This window comes from Helianthus annuus, chromosome 3 (assembly GCF_002127325.2).
Source record: "Helianthus annuus cultivar XRQ/B chromosome 3, HanXRQr2.0-SUNRISE, whole genome shotgun sequence".
NCBI classification, from domain to species: Eukaryota; Viridiplantae; Streptophyta; class Magnoliopsida; order Asterales; family Asteraceae; genus Helianthus; species Helianthus annuus.
In genome coordinates, this window is record NC_035435.2 from 6,878,153 (window position 1) to 6,900,841 (window position 22,689).

Sequence of the window (22,689 nt, forward strand, 5' to 3'; positions counted from 1 at the left end):
TTAAGATTGTCAAGCATGATTAAATGGTAGTATAAACAATAATGCCCAATGGTGTTCGGACAAGCAATAGCGTGCCAAGGAGGAAGCACAACCGTCTAGGGGGAGCACGGTTGTGCCAATTGTGAGTCGTCATCATCGCCTATATCTCAGTGACTTGACACGTGTGCCAGGCACGGGCCTGCAGTGGCAAGCACGACCGCATTTTTTTTTGAACGGCTGAATTTTATTAGACAAAAGCACAACTAGCGAGACGCTAGGACAAGGAAACCAGGATACAAAGACAGATTACAGAACACTGAAATTGCACCACTTCGACCATTCTAACGCATGCAACTTCGCTCTATGTTTAATCCAAAGGAAGCTTGATGTTTTGATATCTGCCCATGGTCTCGAGATTCCACTCTTTTACTTGAAAAAACCACATCGTTGCATAGTTTTGATAAGCTCCAGCAGGCTATTAAGACTTAAGATGATGGCATGCACCATTTTCTTCATATAAGCCGGGCCGTTGATGCGCTGATGAACCCAAAGAAGACCTGAAATACTGAATTGGCATGTATCCCTTAAGTGAATAAACTAACTGGAAATTTTAGTTTAGTTAGTGCTAAAGGACAAAGAGTGTAATGGGTTGTGCAAATAAATAATTATGACTATAATTATTGAAGTTAAAGGCTATCCGTTGCAATCCGGTACAAACATAAAGAACGAAAAATGTAATTTACCCTAAAAAATCATTTTATATCTATACTTGACGTCTAAATAGATATTAAAACAAGTTTATAAAAGAATCATTTTAAAATTAGTGAAACATAAAGCGTTAATCCTAATTGGGGTTGAATTGGGTTCAAGATAATTAAAAGGGTTGAAGATAATTGTTGGTTTATTAGATAAGTTTATCTAGTTGTTTTTAATGTTTTAATTGAATATCTAATTAGTGTTTGAGTCATAGTAAGTTTGGGTTTACTTTAGTATAAATAGATGCTTAGGTTTATTGTAATTGGTGTGCTTTGGTTTAACAATAAAAAGAGTTGAGCAGAATTCGTTCAATCTCGTGTTTTAGTGTTCGATCAAGGGTCTGATTTCCAACAATTGGTATCAAAGCTTAACGTTTTGAGAGTCGCTTCAAGAAGGGGGAGTAGCCCCTTCAGAGGGTTGCGTTGCAAAAGTGGTGAAAACGACAGTGGTAAAGAAAGAAAAAAAGAAAACAAAAGAGTGGAACTTAACGGCGGATGAGAGTGCCTTGTATCAACGGAAAAAAAGGAGTCTTGTTTGTGTAGTTCTTTTTTCCTTGTTGGGTATATTAAGGAACTATTGTACTATTATGTCTTTTGGGTTAACACAAAAGAAGAGTAAAATGCTCGGATGGTTAATGTGGTTTTGTAAAATAAAACCTATAGTCCCTAACTTTCAGAAATTACACTGATTGTCTCTATGGTTTGACTGTTTGTTACTCGGATAGTCTCGAAGTGTATGTCTGTTAGTTTCTCTTTTAAGTCTATCTGAAATTACTCATTTACTCCTCCCTATAAAAATAGAAAACCAATATGGGTTATTAAACGTGTGAGGCCCACCCAATTCACCCCTCCCTTATAAACAACCGGCCACCATCACCATAGCCACCTACCTCGACCTCCACCATAACTACCCACTTCCACTTTCACCTCCACCCTGAACCCACCACCGTCGTACTACCTCCAATGTCACAACTCCCAACCCTACCCTAGACAGGAGTTGTGAACAGATTCCAGTGGTACCAGTGTTTATTAAAATTATCGCAACGAACATTTCATCAGAACCAGGTGTCAGGAAAAATATCAGAGTTTTCAAACATCGTAGTTTTCATTTCATAAACTGTGGGATAAAAACCATATTTACATAAAGGATTTTCACGGGGATAAACCCATAGCCACTTATTAAGAGTTGTTACATTTGTTTATATCTTACAACTACCCAAAAGTATGTCACTCGGGCGTTCCTGTGATTGTGGTCATATTACTATTGGTCCTTCTTCTAATCAGTTACGCATTACAAGTAATGTTTACAAAACCCCACATACTGACAATAGTTTTCTAGTAAGAATACAAAGACTTAATCACTCTAATATAAGTTATAGCTGGATACATTTAGGGTTTTGAAAGCATTTGACAAAAGAGAATGACCCACATTGCAGAATTTAGGGTTTTTAAGCCTCCTGGGTTTAAGTCCTGGTTCCTAGATAAACACACAGTCTAACACATATTAGTGTAAGAAACCAAATCAAACTTTAACGATAATCACGAGATCAAAACCGCAACGTATAAAGTATCACCTTATTCAGGCAGAACTTCAGCTTTTCCTTGCTAGGGTTTCGAATCAATAGGACAAGGTATCATTTCAGCGATTAGGGTTTCGTACACGTGGATCGTGACAGAGATTCGGGAATTGAGAAACAAAGGCCAGAGAGATCGATTTTACGAAATCGAATAATGCAGTTTGAAAGCTCAACTTCTAATCTATTTATACCTGAAGAGTGACACCGTCGTGCAACGCGACGGGACATGGTTTCCCCGTTGCGTCATGCGAGGAAACTATGTTTATCAAGATGAAATCCACTACTCGTCGCGCCATGCGACGAATTAAAACAGCCTGGTCACGCCACGCGAAGAGGCAAACTAGGCCTTGGTCAACCTAGTCAACCATGAAGGCTTGCCACGTGGCGACACATGGCAACACGTCAGCATGTGTTTGGGGTCTTGATTACTTTTGGGATCTTTTTTAGAGTTGTTACATCCAATCTGAACCCACCACCGCCTTGACTCAACCATTAAAACCACCTCGTTCTTCTCTGTCATCTCCCTCATCTTTACCATTTATTATGATTCCATGTGTGTTATGATTAGTTTTATCATTTTTTTCATATGTAATTTTATAATTACACATACGTAAATTGGTTCATTTACACATATGTAAATTACTTACTTTACACATATGTAAATTAGTTATTACATATAAATAGTTTGTTTTTTCATATATATAATCATAAAAATACATATAATAATCCTTAAATAATGTTAAATATAAAAAGTTATAAATAAAATAATTGTTTATTAGTGGTTCTGAAAGTTCTGTAATATTCATAGTTCTAAAATGAACCCAACCTATATATATATGAGGCCCGGCTTGAGCGTTGAGATGGAGACGGAGAGAACGTGGACGACCCGAGGGGCACAGTGTGCAGGCGCGGCACCGCACCGGGGACGTCCCCACACCGATCAGTCTTATAGTTAAATGTTGTCAACAACCAGGTTTGGGTAATATGAACTGATATGCTTGTTGATTGTTGGTAATGAGTTAAATTAAAATAGTATGCTTTGATGTGTTAGATAAAAATCTTGCGGTACGGTAACTAGAATTTTAACCCGTTAGCATGGTTAAAATAGAAAGATTTACTAATGGGATTCATGCTTTAATCGTTTCTGTGACGTAATTAAGTTGAGTTTGTGAATTAGATTATTGCTTTAAATTCTTGTGTTGCGATTATGTTGATTAGAAGCAGGTATTGAAAACCCATGATTGTACAGTCGGATTTCAAAGCTGGAAAAAGAAAAGGGAATTTTGGAGTGTAGACCTGTAGCGAGCATAGGCTACATTGCATGTAGTTTGTACACTGAACGCCACTGTTGTACGTTGGCAAGTACGTTGTGTAACACCCCGTGTTTTCGAATGTCAAAGTCAAAGTCCAAGTCAACTTTGACTTTCTTTGACTGTAGATAGTCGATTTTATGTTTTAGTTGTATTATGTGGAGTAAGTGTTGTAATCAGCAAGAATCGAGGTAATCGAATGTGTTTTAAAGCGAACCGATCTACGACTGTGAATGATAAGAAGTAACAATGCGATAAAGATAACCAATCAGTAATCAAACCGATCGAACAATCAATCGAACTCGAGACTCGAATTATGCGAATTGTGGTATTATTATACGTGTGTGTGCCTTATGTGTTACTTGTGCGTGCTTACTTTATGTTTGGTGTGGTATTCAAGCAAATCAATCGAAAATCGAATCGAAACTCGAAAAGCAATCGAACTCAATCGAACCGACATCGAAACGTGACTTATAGAAGACTGTATGTTAGATATAGTGGTTGGGATTAAAAGTAATTTGACTAGGAACTCTATCGTATCCATATCATCGTCCATCGAAATCGAAACGTCAAAAGTCGTCGCAAAATACTCGAAGTGCGTGGCGGATCGAACAGGAAGCATCCTGATCGAACAGGCCAGCCGATCGGCTAGAACCTTGCCAGCCGATCGAGCAGCCCACTCGATCGGAGCTCCCAGCCGATCGGCTGCCACTTTCCTCTTTTGGAAGCCTATAAATAGGGCTGTCATTGTCATACTTTCAATTTTTGGAAAGCTCTGACCGAACCAGCTATCTTCTTCACCTTTTCTCAGATTTCTCTCAATCCCGGTAAGTTTTCACTCTAATTCTTGTACGTTCTTGATCATTACCTGATTCTACACCTTTCTATCTTTCAAAACTTGGATTTTAACCGTGAAATCATCAAGATCTAAGTGTTCTTAGGTGATGTCATCATGGTGTTCTTGAAGAACACCATGTTTTGGCCTCATTCCACTATGATTAGCTTAGATCTAACCGATTTCCACATAAACAAGTTAAGATCTATCAAAGATCTAAACATCCACAAGTTGTGAAGGATTGAAAGAAGGAATTCCAACTTTCTTTCAACTCTTTTACACTCAATGCTTTCAAACCGATAGAAACGGAGCTTGCACCGGCTAACTAATCATTCGAATAGTTAAAAGGTTCAAGACTCAGATTCTATGAACAAGGTTCACCGATTTCGGGTTAAACTCTAAAACCGACATTCCGAACCGTTCACCGGCCGGACTTGGGTGATTCCTGTTCGAGCCAAGGAAACAAGTAGGAACGGAGGTTATCATAGTTCAACACGTTGTCAAGTTACCTTGAAAGAATGACAAATAAACAAACAGCCAAGTGTTAGACGAAAGGCCGACCAGGTCAGAAATGCTGGCCGAACGGCTAGGCTGTTCGAACAGCCCAGCCGATCGGACACACCAGCCGATCGACCGGGCCAGCCGATCGGCTAGCACATGGCGTCCCGCCCTTCCAAACTTTTGAAGTATAGTGTTGACGAAGTAATGTTCGATCGAATGGGTCACTCGATTGGTAAACATTACTGTTCGGATCATGAGATATTATGCTTCAACACTTAATCGTTTTCACAACTCGTTCGTAGTAGGGAATGTCAGCTGATCGAACAGACTGTTCGATCGAGTGACATTCAGTGGAGGACCACTCCTGAAGTTCCTAGCCGATCGAGTAAGCTAGCCGATCGAGTGAGCTAGCCGATCGAGCGAACCGCTCGATCGATCGACTTGAAAGGTAGGAACACTTCAGTGTTCTCAAATGCTGCAACGAAAACTTCAAAAGTTCAAATCCTCAAACACAAACACACCAGAGGAAGAAACAATCCACTCGAATGGTCCAGCCGATCGAGCCAACCGGCCGATCGAACAGGACTGTCCAAACAGATATACCAGCCGATCGAAGGGCCGTCCGATCGAACCTGTCGTTCGATCGACCAGCCCATTCGATCCATCCATACTTGTTTACTTTTCCGCGTTACTTATCGTTATGCTATCGAACTATTCAGGCTAATCTTACTCTCAGCGCTCCCTTCAATCCACAATCAATCACTGTGAGTATACTCGACCCCTTTTTGCTTTTAGCACTTTTGGGTGTTACATACGTTACCTATCAAATCACAATCAAACACAAACTATTTGAACGCTAACCGAATGCATGTGCTATTTGACTAAATGAATGTTGTTTATTATGTTTACACATGGAGTGCTATCTATCTGCCTTAGCAGCATAGTACTATAGTTTGGACTCAGCACCCGTTCATACGAGGGTTATTAAGGACAATTACTTGCATGGATTACGGTGGTAATCATGTATTGCGAACCGTCTCGGACGGTCAACCCGCAGTCGTTGGTACCGATGGTCCCATGTCGATAATTAACATGCATCGTTTTCCTCTGTGTACGTGCCTGGTTATGCGTAAACTATTCGAACTCTATATGCTATTATTAAACTTGTGTGCTCACCTTTACATTTTATGTATTGACTTTATTTTAACGTATGTGACAGGTAATTAGGATGCTTATCTGCTAGGGAAGCGAGGCTAGAATAAAGCTCTAGAGACCAATGAATAGTTGTAGGTAGTGGTCTACCTAGGGGTCTCTAGAAGCAAATAAATAATTGCCATGGAGCCGTTGGAGTTGTCCGATCCGGGGTCTATGGCATTAGCTGTCTGTAGATCTTGTCCGGATAAGTCTTAATGACTTCAAACAATACTTTTATCCATGTGGTTTGTAATAATTAAATCTGAGTTGTCGGAACAGAATATATTTGCCTAGTTGCTTTCTATGATAACTTGTTTATTTATTTGGGATACGGTATGAGACGTATCATTTAACTGAATTTGTAATAATAGTTGTTGTGGAAACTTCTGGACAATCTGTTTCGCTCAGTGCCGCGCCCCGATGATTCCGCCATCGGTTGGGGTGTGACACGTTGGGTCGTATGTTGGTCGAGCGTAGACTATGTTGACCACGGCTAGTCTACGTCGGGTTGGTTAAATGTTAGGATTTTTCATATTTTGACGTTGACAGTGGCGAAGCTTGACCCGAATGACCGGGGGCCGAAAACGTATATATCAAAAAATTTCTATAGAATGGGGGTCGAAAACGTATATACCCAAAAATTTCTATACGAAAACTATATATATAACACTACTGAGCGAAAAGTTCGGGGGGTAAGGCGCCCCTCCCCGCCCCTTTTATACTTTGCCACTGGACGTTAGGTCCCATATGTTACGTCATTATAAGACATTATGTACTTTTTATACTAATTGGTAGCATTGTGTTGCTTTAGGTAAAAAGCTCACGAATGGATTTACATGGTTCAAGATCAAGAGCTCGGGAGAGAATGCTAAATGACCATATGTTATTTTTTAAATTAATAGTTAGATTATAGAAACCTATATTTTATAATTAACTTGGTTGTCACTATTTATGGCTTAAAACAGAACCGAACCAGATCGCCCTTTGCAACCTCTAAAATCATCAATCCACCTAAGGGTTATGTTCTCGTCGTATCACGTGGGCACCACACCAGTAATATATAATACAACTACTTTTTGAACTTTTAATATCTTAATATAATCCAGTACTCTTTATTGTGATAATTAAATCTATTTTGAAACGAAGAATTAAATAAAAAAAAACAATAATCAATCGCTTTTAAGGAATTCCGTTTCCACTATCTTCATCAAATACTTTACTTTTAATGTATTAAGAGTTAAATGCCCAGATAGTCCTTGTGTTTTGCCTTTTTTTTCACCTTTAGTCCAAAACTTTTTAAAATGACAGCTATAGTCCTCAACTTTTCAATTTTTGTTCCCGGATAGTCTCTGTGCCTAACATTAGTTAGTTTTCTCAGTTAAGAGGGTGTGAAATGACAAAAATACATTTCCTTAAAAAGGGCAAACCACAGGAAGTATCTGGGCATTTAATAAATAAAAAAATAAAAATCTAATTAGTAAGTCAAATTTCAAGTGTGCCCAACAACCTACCCCACCCTCACCCTACCCCTGTCTTCTTCTTCCTCTTCACATTCATCACTCACCTGCAAATCACCACCATTCCCAACCATCGTTTTATTACATTTCTGGAAACCAAGAAAAGAAAGATATTTTTTAAAGAAGCTATGCTCAAATGAAACGTCAATTAGAGTGTGAAATAAATCAACTGAGTTTTATCTAAACCTTAGCATGCTTAACAAGGATTCATAACTAAATATGATAATTGAAGAGGATGAATGTTGCACATTCACGAAAATATTTTATATCATGTTTTTCAATTTCTGGTAGTTGCGAGAAAGCACCATGGCTTATCAGTTATCACGGCAAGCCCATGAGCGCAACATTGATAAGAGACGACCACCTGTTCACCTTGATTGCAATGACAATATACGAATTAGGTATATTTCTACTACCTACGAGAACAACTAAAGAATGTAATGCACAATTATTTGAATTGGGGGATGGGTTTAATTTTCTCTGTATATCTACGTATTTCAGTTACAATGAGGCACCAGATGATTTGTAGGTGGGTGACGAATGCGATGTGGTTTGTCCTTTTTTTAAGGAAAGAGTATTTTTGTCATTTCACACCCTCTTAACTGAGAAAACTAACTGATGTTAGGCACAGGGACTATCCAGGAACGAAAATTGAAAAGTTAGGGATTATAGCTGTAATTTTAGAAAGTTTGGGACTAAAGATGAAAAAAGGACAAACCACAGGGACTATCCGGGAATTTAACTCATGTATTAAATTTAAATCCTCCCTATTTAAGTGCCAAAAAGTAGGGGTGCCAAACGGGTAGTGTTTGCAGGTTGACAGGTTCAACCCGACCCGAACCCAAAAAAAAATTACACGAACCTGAATCCGACCCGAACCTGAAAATCGTATTATACATATGAACCCAAACATGGCCCGAAGTTTTGTGGGTTGACCCGAACACGACCCGTTCAACCCAGATTTTTTTTTTCTGAAATTAGTAAATATTAAAATTAAAATTTACTTAAAAATCACAAATGTATATAACATAACTAGGTTATCACCCGTGATTGCTTCCCAGGCTAGAGAAAATTATTTTTCTCAAAACTTTTATGATTAACATCTTAATTAAAATCATACAATAAGTATGACAATACATGTATTATCTATAGAAGAGATACACTTTTGGTAAACTTAACCATGGACGCGAACGAAACAATAATAATATATTTGCTACAATATATAAACAACACAAATTTTGATTCTACCCTAGTAAAAGTTCCTGTAAGAAAATGCAAGCTGCAACTAAGACCAAGATAAGTCTTGTATCCTTTTCTTTTCTTTTTTTTTTTTATTTTTTCTAACATGTCATAATCTATTTTATCTCCTTACCCGATTCACATTACCTTTAGAACACTTAAAACCAAATAGAAATATATGGATATAACATTTCTCATTAAGCCGATAAGACAACCAATTGGTTGTCGGGTCGGATTATATAACATTGTTAAAGACTTACCTAAATTGCTCCCTTTTCTTCAAAATAGAAGTCCGGTCTGATCCACCTTGAGCACCAGTCAGCACCAATAATTCGAACAACCTTCACAACCACAATCAAACCCATAAACAAACAGTCGATTTCGATAAAAAAAATGTATTATCCACTGCTTTCAGGTGCTTACCATCCTTGATCCCATCCCGTATTTGTTAAAGATCATGGAGTGTTTGGTTGAACCATAAAGCATCACATAGTGAGTTCATCAACTTTAGCAACTGCCCCGGCATTGATTTTTTTGGTGTGGTGAGTCACTATGGCTGAATTGGCTGCACTTGAAGCAGTACCCAAACGGCCAGCCGTTGTGCTAGTTGTAAGCCTAGAAGATCAGTGCCAACATCCTACAAAAACAATCCAAGGAATAGATCAGTGGAAACTTTACCCCTTTAACCCTTCGGAAAACTCAAAGCGACCCATTTTTACGGAACTGTCGCATCTAACAAAAGACAATCAAATGAGTGACGATGATCATGTACCTCTTACCATCCTTGATCCCATCCCGATCCTCAACCTAGAACAGATGTGAACAGGTATAAACAGTTCTGCATTGGTCAGGCTTCTTCAATAGTTTTGCAGAATACTTACCACAATATGGCCTTGTGGGTTAAAGTATCCATTTTCCCGACACCAAACGTGTGCATCTGCTGCAAAGTCCCTACAATCAGTTATAGCTACAGAGTCCCTATAACCTCAATGCAAGCTTGGGTACCGGAACCATTGACAAAACCTTAATTGTCTGATACAATAAGCCATAAAAAAAACATGCATGTGAAAATCATAATTTGACAATTCTAAAGAGCTTTGAAGTTTTAGTTCTCCGTTGCTCTTGATTTTTAAGGTTGATGCTAGAAAAAAATGAGAAGTTAAATTTCATTACATGAAAATGGTATTTCCTATGAAATTTAAATTCAATCACAGGTCTAAATGCAATCACGAAACTGAAAACTAACTGTTCCTAGCGAGAAGAAAACAAACCTGATCCAATGCAGAAGATGCCACAACCTCACCCATCGCAGCCTATCCATTGCCGTCGTTGCATCCATCTGACCCACTGCATGCCCACAAAAAAAGAATGTAATAATAGTCATAGTTATTAAAGGCGTTAGGCGCACTCAAGGCGCATAAGTCTCGCCTGTGGCCTAGGCGCAAGATGCAAAAAAGCGCGGGCCTGAGAAAAAAAAAACGCACTGCAAAAATAACTTAAAATATTTTTATATAATAGAAAATTAATACTATTCTTCAAATAAAATAAAACTAAAACTATTATAATATAACATTTTATATTGTCTATTTAATACCAAAAGTTATAAATGCTAGTGTCTATTTAATACCAAAAGTTATAAATGCTAGTTTATTAGTATAGAAAAATAGTTTTCGTTAGATAAAAGTAGAAGTCTTGCTGGAATCTTGCCAGAATTTAAAGAATTTGGCCGGAAACTCTTCAGAATCTAGGAATCTCGCTGGAATATGCGCATGAACCATCACCTGAAGAATTAAAGCGCAATTACCTTGACTTAAGGCGCAATTGCCTCGCCTTGCTAGGAAATTGGGCCTAGGTGCAAGAGGCGATGGCTTTTAACAACTATGATAATAGTAACCAATAACCTTCAGTTATAAAAAAAATTGAGGTTTCAGGGTTTAAAGCACCTAGGCCTTTAAAGTTTATACTTTTTGTCACAAAATTCATACTGAAATCTGCAGAGCAACAAAAATTCATATTTACTATCAAGAAAATCTCAATAATGCCTCCAAAATATAGGATTTCCCTACACTGGTATTAGAAATCATGTTTGACAAACACAATATATACACTCAACGTATTTCAAGTACACGTTCATTCTTTATACCCAAAATCAAAGAATGATTGATATCAAGAAGAAAAGGCTTAGAAAAGTATTATATCTTAAATTCTTTTACACATTTTTCATAAAAATCACAAATCGAGAAACTTATAATTAAGAACCCTAAAGGCCAAACAACATCTCAAACGAAAAAACAGTATATCAAACAACAATCAGCGAACTGAATCAGTTGATTCGATCAACGAAACATAAACATACCTACACAACAATCAACGAACTGAATTACCATCGTTGCCCTCGGAACCTAACACCAGCGATCGTTTGGTGCCTTAAGAAGATAGAAGCAGATGAAGAGGTTTGGATTTGAGGTTTGTGAGAAAGAAGGAAGCGTTAAAGGATATAAAGGACCAGATTGTTATGATGTAGAAGACAACGATGAAGGGATGCAGGAAAGATGAAGAATCCTCATGAGATTATATTTAAATTATAAAATCTTATGCTAATATCTCTTTTTAAGTTATAATTATGATATAAAATACACACCCCATTTAATTTATGACATAAAATCTATTGTAAAAAAATATATATAATATAAATGTGTTAAACGGGTCAACCTTATTATTTCAGTACACGTTACAGGTACATACCATTCATTCAGGCATTAGTTTAGAACAAACATGACCAAGTTAACAAAGATCCAGGATAATCAAAGTGGAAAAATCTTATGGAAAATTGACATACATATAGCAGCACACGACAGATAGAATATAACATCATGTGAAATCAACCCTTGCAACTTGATGTTTAGCGTTTGCGTTTGATAGGCCGCATGCGATTGTCGCTTATTAATTCCAAACTTATTCCTGCCTTCATTATATCATCACCATATTCATGAGCATGCCTACTCATTTCTTCAATAGTCTTTGACAACTTCTCTAACGCAATCTTATCCTCTGTACCAGCAAAAGTCAAATAGTTTATAACAAACTGTCCATGCTTATTTAGAGGATTCTTCCATGAAAAGTTTCTGATTAAATGTAACCAAACATAATTCAAAAGTTCTACACTCATCCACTTGTTCGTGGGACCAACCATAAAAGCAGCCATCACACTGAGAACGCCTGCGATAAGTCCGCTTGATACTTTGGCCAATACCCTCACTGATTTCAACTCTAGGATCTCTCCTTCGAACCATGCTAATGATTTCATAAAAGGCAGAAATCTTTCATCATCCTTGGGACCCGATATCATCTTTTCTTCATAATCCTGGTGATCAACAGCTTGTCTCTAGCTTTCTACCAATTTCTCCAATCTTGAGCCTACACTCAACTGGCTGTCAAGTTGGTCTTTCAGCAACCTTACAAAATCATTGTAAAGTTTAGATGTTTGAAGGCAAAGTTATGGTAGTCAACCATGTCACACCCCAACCGATGGCGGAAACATCGGGATGAGACGAACAAATTGCTCAAAACAACATAACACTAATTGTGACAATATGAATTAAATCATTTTATTAAAACTAAAGAACAATACATTGTTTCAAACATGATTAAAACATAAATCAACTTTCAACCATAGTTTATTTTCTAGGTGAGTTTCTAGTCCACCCTAACTTGATTCTTGAATTCTTCATCTATCAACCTGCAACATGTATTAAAATAACATCAACAAAAATGTTGGCGAGTATACAAGTTTGATACATAGCATAGTACGTGTTTAAAATGTTGCTCATATCCAAATGTGAATACAATATCATATTAACAGTATATACTCGAAACGATGTTACTCTATGTGTCCAAACCAAAGTTTAACGCAATTAACGTGCCTACCCAAAAGAGTATGGGTGGTTTTAACATAGATTAACCTAACAATACCCGTTAATATAACGGGAGGGGCGTTTCTCAACCTATAGCGCTACCATTGTTAGGGGAGGCTTGTACGAAGTTAATGAACACATAGTCATGAATGTTTACATTAGCATAACATGTCTAACATGATTAAAATGTATCACATAGGGTAAGGATAGAGTGTGCATAAAATGTTTGATGTGATGGTGATGTTTGATATAGAATACATATTGCACCCAAAAGTGGAAAATAGAAAATGGGTCATGTATACTCACCTTAGATTGCGTTGCGTTTCTTGGTAAATAATAAAGAGTAGAGTTGAATCCAAGAGAGTTGTAACAAGCGCAAGAGATTTATCCTATTTGATTGGGAATTCGTTAATTTAAGGTTGGTAAAATGATTAATTTGATAACGGAAATTTGGTGGAATTAATAATGATAATAACCATAATAAAATTGATAAAAATAGTAATAGTTCTAATTAGTCATAAACATTCTGATTTAAAACAATGAGATCTTTAATAATAATATTTCGGATTAATTGAAATAGTATTTTTTTTTAAAAAAGAAGTAATAAAGTTTCTGAATTGTTAATGATAATAATAATGTATATATATTTATAATAAATCTGATTAATATAGGTATTAGAAATAATCATATTTATAATTCTGATTATTGTATTAAATCTGATTAACATATATGCTTTAATAATAACAATCTATCTAATATATAAATATATATATTATTAATAAAAATTTTGGATTGATTAATATATAGACTAATGCTAAAAATTCTGATATTAATAATACTAGGATTAATAATGTATTATATATTAATAATTGTAATAATTTTCTGATTATATATAGAATTTTAATATTAGCATTAATTAGTAATAATAATAATAACTGTAACTGATTCTAATAATAATAATAATAATAATAATAATAATAATAATAATAATAATGAAAACTGTTAATTGTGTAAGGATTTATAGTAAAGGTATTGAGTTTCAAAAAAGAAAAGGAGGTGCTGCGAACAATTCGGAACACGGGTTCGAACCCGTGACCACTGATATGAAAAGCAACAACAATACTTTGTCTTGTGATGGATTGTAAGTATTATTATATACTAATACAAAAAGCAACTTAACTTAACATTAACGTCGTCAATACCAACTTAACTTTCACATTACCGCCCATTTCCACCATCCATATTTTCCGTCTGTTACAATATCGTCCTCTTTTACAAACGCCGACTCGATCTCTTCACACCCTTGATTCCAACAAAATATGAAACCGAGATCTTTCCTTTTGATGCGTTCTGGATTAACGAATGTAGATTTACGATTTTGATTTAGCCACAATTTCTAACTTCGTCCCTCTGTTTTTTTATTGTAAAATTGGTATTTTGGATCCGATGACTTTGTTTAATTTAATGATCTATAATGATTGTTTAATTTTCGTTTCAGATTTGATTAAACCATGTGTATAGATTAATTATTGCTTGATTTCAATCATGAGTTTTGGATTTGAATGTGATGAATACTTGCGAACATAAACAGGGGTATGTACAATTTGATTGAATGCAAAATAAAATATAAACAAGGGTTTGTACATTTCGGATTTTGGATCCCCTGTGTTTATGCAAAGATCAGATTGGTTACCAAAAATAATGATGGGGCAGATATTCTTCCGTCTTTTGCTTGAACGCAATAACAGTTTGATATTCATATTATGTTATACAAGCGATAATTTGTCATTTGCAATCTGTTTTGTTTTCTATTATTTTTTGTCAGCGAATCGCCTTCAATTGGTCTCTGTGAATCGACATCAAATTGGCCTCTGAAAATTGTCATATGCATATCGCAATCGATGGAAGTCGGCGACTGTAATTTGGAATCATTAAAATTCGAAAGTGGGAAAATAGATATAATCGAAATTTTGATTCATTAAAAATTTTGAATCATTAAAATTCGACGAATTCCGTTAATACTCCTTCAAAAGTCATCATCTGAATCGGTATCATCTTCATGGAAGGAAACTGTCGAAACACAATTTACACGCCTACCTAATCGCACAAAGATGAAATAAAAAGATGTATTCATCGCATACTTTGCCTACACACATTACCAGATCTGAATGGAATCTAAATGGGATCCGAGAAACATCTCCGGCAGCCACGAACCACCGACGCCTCCTCAAACATCGCCAACCGTTTCGCCGGAGAACAACGCCAACGTTTGAAACGGTTACTGCATGACCAACTTTAGGATTTCAGGTTTAGAGAGAAGAGAGAGATGTGGGCAATGGTCTGCACAGAATGCACGGGTTGGTTAGACGATATGGATGTTGTTACTGCATTTTCTTCAAATTTGATTTGTAAGAATTTGTGGATTTTTGAAAAATAGAAAAAAAAAACAGATGAAATACCATTTAATACCAGTTAAATGGATTTGTAGAACAATGTAATACCATTTAAATTTTTAATTAATTCACTTTTTGGAAAAGATAATGTGAATTGATATCATCATCAAAATATTTAATTGGTTATTTGGTGTTTTAAAAATAAGAAAAAATCAAGTTTTTTTTTTATTTAGTTACTTGGTGTTATAAAAAAAAACTTAGATATTATTTTTACTAACTTCTGTATCGTTTTGAATCTTAGTATTATTCCATACCTTTAAAGAATTGATACGATTAAGTTTTCGGTGTCGTAAGGATACACAAATTTGTTGATTTCTGCATACAGTGAATTCCCGTCACAATGCACGGTGAATTCCAATAAGGATTTTGAATAAACCTAACGATTTTTTCATCTGATATATTGAAACCAAAGAAGTCTATTATCAATGTCCCGCCGCAACGCGCGGGTTTGCGTTAACTCGTTTTGATTTAAGTGGCAATTCAGTGTTATCATCTTCTTCGATATAATAACAGTAGCCGATTATGTATATGTATATTCGTATATATTTTCCTTCCTTGTTTCAGTTTGGTTTAGCATGACATAATGTTTCATCGAGCATATTGATGAGGATACGTCCCTAACCGGACCGAATCATTGCTACAAACAGATCGGACCGGGCCTTGCACCACGAGACGAACCGGACCCTACGATGGTCCGGTGTAACTAACTAGGCCCCACCTCCATAACCGTCATGACAGCGACTGGTCCGACCCTAACTAACTCGCCACGTCAGCACACCCAAAAGCTATAAATACCCCGCCAAAGCCTCCAGCAAGGGGTAATCGCTACTCTCTCTCTCCCTGACTTATTTCCTCCTCACAAATACTTATTCTCACGCCCGAGCTTGGTCACAGAGAGGCCCCCCTCCCTGTGACGAGGCTAACGGTGTGCTTGTCTCTTGTGATCTTGCAGGTCTTTTGTCGGATCATCTGAAGCTCTACTCTGACCAGTTCGTATCAACTGGTTTTTGAGTCTTCAGTGGCGCCATCCCCTCGAATTCACATAATTCATTTCGTTGTTCTCATTTTTTCGAAGTAATGGCAGAATTACCAGCAGTAATCTCCACCAGTCCTTTCCCATCTTACAATGATATATGGGAAGGAAATGCTAATTCCACAATCGCTCCAGCAGCAGTTATCGCTTCAGCAGCCTCGATAGGCTCCACATCGGCTCCTCCAGCTGCAAATGTTGTGGGTGGAAGTTCTGTCACCACACTGTCCGTTACCGCTCCAGTTGTCACGCCACTACCGAGTTTTGACAACGCTTTCCTCTTAAGGAATGCTGATCTGTTGCGACAGTTACAGCAGCAACAGCAGAGAGATGAGATGCTGCAAAGTCTCCGAACAAACTTGTTTACCAGTGCCTACTCAGGGGGAAACCCTGTCTCCGTCGGTCCTTTTGCTTCTGGATCTCTGGTAAGTTCTATGATCTCCACTTCTATACCACATGTTACACAATTCTCATCCGTAACAAGTGCTCCGATGAATAACGGTCTAAACGACCTGTTTCTCCAGGGATCTTTGGGTTTAAACCCCCAAGACCAAGAGCTACTCATGCCATATCATCCCACGTCTATGACTTCGCAGTCGAAGTTCACGCTACGGATTGTCAATGCTCCACTCCCAGCTAAGCTGAAGATGCCTCCCACGTTAAAATTTTACGATGGTACGTCCGACCCGGACGACCACATGTTCGCGTTTGCCGGAGCGGCTAAGGTCGAGCAATGGCCAATGCCGGCTTGGTGTCTTATGTTCGCCCAAACTCTCACCGGATCGGCTAGAGTTTGGTTCGATGGGTTGCCAGAGGGGTCGATCGATCACTTCGAGGACTTCCGACGTATATTCTTGCAAAACTTTTGTCAGCAGCGTCGCTGCAAAAAAGATATTACTGAGGTACACCACATCAAGCGCCGCGACGGAGAGTCCGTAGAAGATTTTATAGACCGTTTCAACCGAGAAAGTATGCAGATAAGTGGAGCAGTAGATCAGCTCCGAGTATCGGGTTTCTGTCATGGTGTACGGAACAATCAATTGGTGGAAAAACTTCACGAAGATCTCCCAAAGACCATGGAGACACTCATGGAACGGGCTCGAGCTTTTGTTCGAGGGAAGAGTGCTTGCGGCCAACCGAACGAAGCGACTGCCAGGAGCTCCAAGCCCGAACCACGTCATGGAGACGGAACGCATCGCCACCAAAAGATAGGAGCAATAACTGGAACAGAAACCGTGGTCCGTATCAAAAATCCGATCGAAGCAGTTTCCGGACAGGAAACGTACGATTCAACAGTTTCTCTGAATTATCAAAATCGCCGAGCGAAATCCTCAGCACAGAAAACACTCGATTCCCCACGCCATTAAAGCAACGGCCCACCTCAGATAAGCACTCCAAGAAATATTGTGAATATCACCGAGACAAAGGCCATACAACTGATGAATGTTGGGCCCTAAAGCAAGAAATCGAAAAGGCCGTTCGATCCGGTAAACTCTCACATCTTGTAAAAGAAGTAAAAGATGGAAAGAAGCCAGCAACAGTAGTTGACAATCCGAACACCGAACCGGGAATCAATATGATCCGGTCAGCAGAACCGAGAGGAATTAAACGGTCGAACCAGCATATGGCAGCATGGATGCGTTAGCCGACGTATTTTCCTCCGGTCGACCCCGAAGACGCTCGGGATGGACCGATCATAATTTCAGCTGTTGTCGCCGGACACCTGGTTCGACGTATTTACGTGGATGGAGGAAGCGCCTTTGAGATCATGTATATCCAGTGTTTCCAACAGCTGAATCCCCAAACAAAAAGGAAGTTAATCGAAGTATCTACCCCATTGATAAGCTTCTCAGGAGAAGTAGTCCGTCCGATAGGACATATTACTCTTCCAACCACATTCAAAGACGGTAGCAAAAGCAGGACGGTGCCACTAACTTTCCTTGTTGTTCGAACTCATTCTTCGCACAACATAATACTCGGACGCCCCGGATTACGAGCTCTTGGAGCGATCAGTTCGACAATACACGGAGCTATTAAGTTCCCTACCGAAGCCGGTGTTGCAACCATATGTTCGGAATCGAATTCACTGGTCGCTGAAGTAAGGCATACAACCGAAACAAGCTCTAAGAAGTCCGAAGTACCTACGGAGCTATGGGCAATCAATCCGGATTTCCCCGAACAACAAGTGGCTATCGGCGCTCAACTCCCAAAACGAACGAAGAAACTTTTATGGGAATTGTTAAGCAACTCGATAGATGTCTTTGCGTGGCAGCACTCTGATATGCAGGGAGTCCCCAGATCGATGGCACAGCATCACCTAAATGTAAAAGATTCAGTCAAACCAATAGCACAAAGAAAGAGACACATGGCACCGGATCGATCTAAAGCCATAGCAAAAGATGTTAAAAGCCTCCTAGACGCGGGGATCATTCGGGAGGTTCGGTATCAAACATGGGTATCAAACCCCGTGATGGTACGAAAAAAAGATAACTCATGGAGAATGTGCATCGATTTCACCGATCTAAACAATGCGTGCCCAAAAGATTGTTTCCCTCTCCCAGAGATCGATGAGAAGATTGACTCCGTTGCAACATTCAGGCTAAAATGTTTTTTGGACGCTTACAAAGGCTATCACCAAATACAAATGGCGGTCGAAGATGAGGATAAGACGGCCTTCGTCACCAATGAAGGAGTGTTTTGTTTTACTAAGATGCCGTTCGGTTTGAAAAACGCCGGTGCTACGTACCAGCGTCTGATGAACAAAGCTTTTAAGGACCAGATCGAACGAAACGTGGAGGTGTACGTCGATGACATCGTGATAAAAAGCCATGATGAGGCCGCTATGTTAAAAGATATACTCGAAACATTTACTCGGCTCCGAAGCATTAACATGAAGTTGAATCCGAAAAAATGTACATTCGGGGTAGAAGAAGGCAAGTTTCTCGGGGTCATGGTCGGGTCAAAAGGCTTACGAGCCAACCCCGACAAAATTGACGCTGTTCTTACAATGAAGCCCCCGACATCAGTTAAAGAAATTCAGTCCTTAAATGGACGATTGGCTGCTCTCCATCGGTTTTTGTCAAAAGCTGCAGACCGATCGCTCCCATTCATGGACGTTCTCAGAAAGAGCTTTAGATCGGAGTTTAAATGGACGGGAGAGGCCGTGCGAGCTTTCGAAGAACTTAAAGAATGTTTGGGCACCCTACCAACCCTCACCGTACCGGAAGAAGACGAAGTATTAACGGTATATTTAGCTGCATCGTTCGGAGCCATCAGCGCGGTATTAGTTGCCCACCGAACTGGAAAACAAATCCCCATCTATTATGTAAGCCGAACGTTAAAGGACTACGAAACAAGATATTCAAATTTGGAAAAATTAGCCTTGGCCTTAGTCCATGCTTCAAGAAGGCTTCGCCGATATTTTCAGGCCCATCCAATCGAGGTACGAACGGACCAAAGAATCCAACACGTTCTCCGACGACCCGAGGTCTCAGGCCGAATGGCGAAATGGGCGATTGAGTTGGGCGCATTCAACATTACCTTCCGAACTAAAGGTCCGTTGAAAGGACAGGTGATAGCTGATTTTTTGGTCGAAATACCGGAAGAGAAAGAAACTGAAGAGGCAGGTAAAGCTCCGGAGAAGCCATGGTCTTTATATAGCGACGGTGCCTCTAGTGCCGAAGGATCAGGAGCGGGCCTAATTCTCACCGATCCAGACGGAACGGATGTAACGTATGCGCTCCGACTAGAATTCAAAAGTTCCAACAACGAGGCTGAGTATGAAGCTCTCCTGGCCGGCCTACGCCTAGCACAGAAAGTCGGAGCCAAGAATGTTATAGCCCATGTAGACTCGCTGCTCGTAGCAAATCAGGTAAATGGAGAATACGAAGCGAGGGAAGCAAACATGATCGAGTATCTCGAGCAAGTAAGGCAGGCAATGGCTTTGTTCGAAGCATGTAGGGTCGAACATATCCCCCGAAGCAAAAACAAAAAAGCGGATGCATTAAGCAAATTGGCATCGGTATCATTCAGCCACTTGGCCAAAGAAGTGAGAGTGGAAGTTTTAGCTACACCGTCAATCGCAGCTCCGCAAGTAATGCAAGTTGAAGTTCCACCACAAACATGGATGACGCCGATAATTATGTCACACCCCAACCGATGGCGGAATCATCGGGGCGCGGCACTGAGCGAAACAGATTGTTCAGAAGTTTCCACAACAACTATCATACAATTCAGTTATATAACACGTCCCATACCGTGTCCCAAATAATAACAAGTTATCATAGAAATCAACTAAACAATATGGGAACTGTTCCGACAACTCAAATTCTTAGTTATTACAGACCGAATGTAAATATTGTTTTAAGACTTCTAGACGGCTAACTATAGATCTTACTGACTACAGGTGCCAGTACAAGATCTACAGATAATTATGGCCCTGGAGCAGGTACGTGGACACTGTCCTAAGGTCACAGGCTCCTAGAAGCTTATTATTGCCTCGCTTCCCTAGCACGCTAGTAGCTTAAACACCTGTCACATACGTTAAAATAAAAGTCAATACATATAATGTAAAGGTGAGTACACAAGTTTGATATAGCATATATAGTTCGAAAAGTTTACGCATAACCAAGCACGTACACAAGGGCAAACGATGCATGTAAATTATCAACATGGGACCATCGATACCAACGACTTCGAGTTGACTGTCCGAGACAGTTCGCAATGCATGATTACCACTGTAATCCATGCAGGTAATTGTCCTTAGCAACCCCCGTGTGAACGGGTGCTGAGTCCAAACTATAGTACTATGTTGCTAAAGCAGGTAGATAGCACTCCACGTGTAAACATAATAAACAGCAATCATTTAGACAAGTAATACATGCAAGTAGGTTAGCGTTCAAATAGTTTGTGTTGCTCGTGGATTTGATAGATTACGTATGTAACACCCAAAAGTGCTGAAAGCAAAAAGGGATCGAGTATACTCACAGTGGTTGATCGTGGATTGAAGGGAGCACTGAGAATAGGTTAGCCTGAATAGTTCGATAACACAACGATGAGTAACACGGAAGAAGTAAACAATGTACTTGGATCGAGTAGGCCATTCGATCGGACAGCAGTTCGATCGAGTGGGCTGTTCGATTGGTTTGAAAGTCCGTTCGAACCTCCATTCGATCGGCCGGCTGGCTCGATCGGTTGGTTCCTTCAAGTGGATTGTTTCTTCCTTTGATGTGAAGGATGTGTTTGTGTATGATGGTTTGTACTACCTTTCAGGTTGGCCGATCGAACAGCTGTTCGATCGGTTAGCCCAACCGATCGGCTAGCACTTCATTGTTTTCAAATATGTCACTCGATCGGTTGGCATGTTCGATCGGGTGACATTCCAATGTTTCGAAAAGTCTAAGTGTTGAAATGTAGTATCTCATGATTCGAGTAGTAATGATTACAATCGAGTGGCGTAGTCGATCGAACAGTACCTCGTCAATACTACACTTTGTGAGTTGGTGGGACTAAGTGCTAGTCGATCGGTTAGCCTAGTCGATCGGCTGGCATAGTCGTTCGGTTGGGCTGTTCGATCGAACAGCCTAGCCGTTCGGCCAGCTTCTCGATTCGGTTAACCTATCACTTAACACTTGGTTATTCCCGTTAATTGTTGAAGTTTTAGAGATATTTTGACTACGAGTTGAACCACAAGGCTGAGTCCCTACTTAGCCTACTGACTCGAGCAGGAATCACCCAAACTCGGTCAGAGACGGTTTGGAACTTACGTTTAACGTTTAACCCGAAATCGGTATATCTCTCGGTAGAACCCGAATCTTGAACCATGTGTTTGTTTAGGATGGTTTATAAATCGGTTCAAGTCTCGTTTTCACCTTTTTGAGTGTAAAAGAGTTGAAAGATAGATGAAAACCCATCTTCCAATCCTTATCCACCGTGAAATGTTAAGATCTTTGGAAGATTTTTGGTTATTTATGTGGAAATCGGTTAGATCTAAGTTATTCATGGTGGAATGATGCCAAAACTTAGTGTTCTTGAAGAACACATGATGACATCACCCAAGAACACCTAGATCTTGGTGATTTCATGGATGAAATCCAAGTTTTGAAAGATAGAAAGATGGAGAATCAATTAATGAACAAAAACGTACAAGGATTAGAGCGAAATACTTACCGGTTTGAGAGAAATCTGAGATTTAGTGAGAAGAAGAGGCTGGTCGGTCAGAGCTTTTCCAAAAGTGGAAAGTTTGACAAGGACAGCCCTATTTATAGGCTTCCAAAAGAGGAAAGGGTCAGCTGATCGAACAGCATCCCTGATCGAGCAGCTGTCCGATCGAACAGCCTGTTCGATCGGCTAGCCTGTTCGATCAGGTTGCCCTGTTCGATCGGCT

At 39.1% G+C, this 22,689-nt stretch overlaps 1 long non-coding RNA gene across 5 annotated transcripts; it reads right to left on the reverse strand.

Annotated features, from left to right (window-relative positions):
• Positions 1-7,329: 7,329 nt before the first annotated feature.
• On the reverse strand, positions 7,330-11,481 carry LOC110928575. Of its 5 annotated transcripts, none has more exons than XR_002586463.2 (6): positions 11,264-11,481; positions 10,179-10,254; positions 9,680-9,939; positions 9,331-9,544; positions 9,168-9,248; positions 7,330-7,715 (listed from the first exon to the last, which is right to left on the reverse strand). It is a non-coding gene; the product is annotated as an uncharacterized LOC110928575 (long non-coding RNA). The 5 variants fall into 5 exon arrangements; XR_002586462.2 differs by lacking the exon at positions 7,330-7,715 and adding an exon at positions 7,809-8,040; XR_002586466.2 differs by lacking the exon at positions 7,330-7,715 and having other exon boundaries at positions 9,079-9,248; positions 9,680-9,714; positions 9,789-9,939.
• Positions 11,482-22,689: the final 11,208 nt, after the last annotated feature.